Source organism: Cryptomeria japonica, chromosome 8 (assembly GCF_030272615.1).
Source record: "Cryptomeria japonica chromosome 8, Sugi_1.0, whole genome shotgun sequence".
Classification (NCBI taxonomy): domain Eukaryota; kingdom Viridiplantae; phylum Streptophyta; class Pinopsida; order Cupressales; family Cupressaceae; genus Cryptomeria; species Cryptomeria japonica.
In genome coordinates, this window is record NC_081412.1 from 184,933,789 (window position 1) to 184,937,813 (window position 4,025).

Genomic DNA, 4,025 nt, shown 5'->3' on the forward strand with positions numbered 1-4,025 from the left:
TTTTCAGAAAAAATCAGGGTGTATTTTTTGTGCGCGAAGGATTTGACTCCCTTAATCTTATCCAATTTTGAAAAAAATTAGTAGTTTGGAAACTAGATTCAGAGTAATACAATCTTTGTTCTTTGAGTATCTTCATATCTTGAGTGGATGGCTCTCAAATTTCTCCTCCAAGTTCAGGTTTACCTGATTTTAGAAAAAAATGTGTGCACTTATACCCCCTTTTTGCACACCATCTTGGTGCACTTACCCATAGCCCACATTTGTTTACTATATTTGGATTTTAAAAATATGGAATTATGGAGAGTGTTTGAAATTTCCACATTCATACAAAATCTAGAAAAAAAATATTCTATTGTTATTTTTTGTCATACTATCTAGTGCCAAGAATTGAGTGTATGAGTTTCTTATTCCCTTTATCACTTCCTCATCCCAAAACTCAAGAGGGTCCAACAAAGTGAACCCAAGTAGGAGCTACCACACATAGATCCATAAAGGGATCAAACCCTAGTATCCACTTGCAAAATAATATATTGTTATACCCATATAACTTGGGACCTTGAACAATAGTTTTGAGAAGGTTAACCTATAAAGAAAGGCGAAAAAGAAACATACCACATGCAAGAGAACAAACCTACATATTTCCTTTAGTATTTCGTATTTTAATTCTAAAATAAAACAATTATCCACTAGAGCATTTTCTATTTGAGACATAATTTTATCTACTATAAAATCAATCAAATTTAAGGCTAACCCTTTATTGGAATTAGATGACAACTATTTCATGAGGAACACATAGCTCAAAAGGTACATGCTTGAAATCATGGATTATATCAATTTGACTAATTTTTTAGGGGTTTCTTTCCACCACTAATTTTTCTTGATGAAAAAATATAGTTGTCATCTTTCAAAAGGAGTGGGGAGGTCTAGAAGCCCTCCAACCTCAGATCCCTCATTATCCTACTATTCAAAACTTAAATTTTTTCATTTTTATGCAGAGAATTCCAATAGATACTTTTGTAACATGTTAAACATTTACATATTTTTATATTGTGACCATGTTAATTTTTAATGCTATCATATTCATCCGATGTGCACATGCATACATGTTTATGATCCTTATTATGCTTATATCTTTGCTTACGTGTTTATGTTCCTTACCATACTTATAGATTAATAAAGAAAAATATAATAATTTAAGGTGCTACCTAAGTTCATCAAATTAATAATATCAATAAAAATAAAACTAACCTAAATAACTGGGTTAAGTAAATATTAATTTATGAAACTAAATATGAAGGAAGTATCTATTTAGCTATTGACTTGAAGATGGATTTTGCACATAATTCATTCATCTTGGTGTATAAAAGTGATGCCCTTTAGTGTTGATTATCCTTAGATTTTTTACAGATGCACAACTCTCTGCAGGTTGTTCAGATGACTCTAAATCAATTTCAGATAGTGGGATCGATCTTGTAAGCAACATATCCAATATAGAAAAATATTTACTTTTATATTTTGATTTGCTTCAATCTTTACTATCTAATTATAGCATATGGAATGATAATATTTAAAAATACTCAAGGGGGAATATTCAAGATTGTAGGTTTCACATTCTCTTTAGTCAATCTCGTTAAAAGGACAACATTACAAACTTTACAAATGCTGACAATTAACAAGAAAACATGAAAATGATCTAGGATACAAGTGTTGATGTACTTATTATTATTTTGTGTAATAAGTTAAATAATTCCTATTATTTATGCTTCCTAAGGTTCTAGGGTTTTGAATGGTGGTAGATGTGATCAGATGATGCATTGTTGCTAAAATAAATGTCTTCAAATCTCAATACAACAAATCATCATAAAATTTGGTATCAAATTCACTTTGAATATATCTATGATATTTTTTGATAGAATGCATTGTATAGGATCACTCATGTGCATCACATACATATTGTTGTCATTGATGTCAAAGGGGGATTAGTGTGAAGTGATTTATCATTTATGTCAAATGAGGTTTAATAAAAATAAAAATGATTGAGTTTCAAAGATAAATACTTGATTTTAAGGGTTGGTTGACCTATGCATTAATGTTAAATTAATTTTATTTGTGTGCAAAAGTTGGCTAACCTCCTTGGTAAAATAAATACCTAGGGAATTAAAATAAATGTATTTATGGGTAAAAGTTGATTGACTTCCTTGGTGAAATTAAATTAAAATTATTATTTTTATGAGGCCAACCTCTTGGCTCACAAGACATTGCTGAGGTATAAATAAAAGATGAAGTTGATGTAAAGATATGAAAGTAATTAAATAGAATATCATTCAGATTTTAGATTAGATTTATGTAGAAGATAAGAGCAAATTTTAGAGTAGAGTTATGAAGTGTATTGGAGATCACTTAAGGAGAATAGAGGATATTTATGAAGACTTTGTGAAGACCATGGACATATTTATGACGACCTTATGCACAAATGTATGAAGGTCTTATGAGAATTTTTTTGAAGGATTTGTGGATATTTTGAAGTTGATAAGGAAAAATTATAACAAATCTTTCAAGGTGATTTATAGAAGGTTTAAGGCAAAGCTTCAAGGTGATTTAAGGTAGAATTATAGCAGACATTTCAAGGTGATTTATATGAGATTTCAAGGAATATCTGGGCACATTTTCTAAAGCAATTTTTGAGGAAAACAAAGACTTTGTTGTGATTGAGGTTGGTGCCTCCTATCAAAAGAGATTGGCGTCTCTTGTTGAGTCAGTGCTCAATTGTGGGGATTGGTGTCTCTAGTGAGTTGGTGCTTACAAATTCTACAAATTGAGGGGTTTGGTGTCTCCTGCGGGTTGGTGCCTACTAAGTTTGTAAGAAAAGTTTATATAAGAAACTATTTTGTTGTGGTTGAATGTTGTAAGGGTTTCCACATAAATTGTGTGTTCTTCTTATGTTGCATAATTGTTAGATCTTGTATGAATGTTGTTGTGTAATTGACATTATTGTGGTTGTTAATTTGAACAAGTAAATATTTTCCTATAATGATTTACCCTTCTTAGTATAAGTATGTGCTAGTCAACTTAAATAACCTAGGAAAGGGGAATACAAATCTTTAGGTAGGGATCAAGCATATGGGGATTAGGGCTAATAACAATGCAAATGTGTGGGTATTGATATATAAGGTTGGATATGTGTGAATGCGTGAAAGTTATAGTAAATGAAAGTGCATAAGGATTATGGAATGATACATAATTAGCACAAGAGTGTTCCCTTATTGAGCTATGTAATTGTATTAATACATCCTCTCAAAAAGGACCCCAAAACAAATAAGAATTAACATTAGGATGCAAATTTCACCATTGCAATCTTATAAACTCATTTTTCTTACATGTTTGTATCTGGTATTCATAACAACCATATATTTTTGTTCACCTTCATTAAGGGAAACATTGGAACAACTTGCATTTTCTCTTTTTATATGTACTTTCATGATTACATCTTATCTTTATTTTTACATGTAAATATCAGATGATATTTTTTACAATATTTTATTATGATTGTATCTTTTAATGCTATCAAATTTTCACAATTCATGCTATTGTTTTCTTATTCTTTCTCCTTGTACCTCGAGCTTCCTCTCCTCTCTCCTTTCTTTTTATCGAGTCCTAAGTATGCAACTAACCATTTCACATCTCTCGAATCTCTTTCATCTTGATGATGGATCACATAGTATGATCTAAAAAATTGATAATCATATTTTTTCTTCTTTCCTCTAATTCATCACATCCTTTATATGCATGATTCCATTTGTTTGTTATATTTTGTAATGATACAATCAGTCATTCCTATGTTAAAAGGAGCTTTATCAATCCTTATAGTATTTTAAAACCTTTTGTTTTGTCAAATGAACTTGTACCACTTTTTCACTTGATTAGAGATTTAATCTTCTCCTCTTTACTTCTACTATTTTTGAAGATAGTTTTCAAGAAAGTTGTAGTTAGTGCCTATTTAAAATATTGGCAATTGCTACTAATTG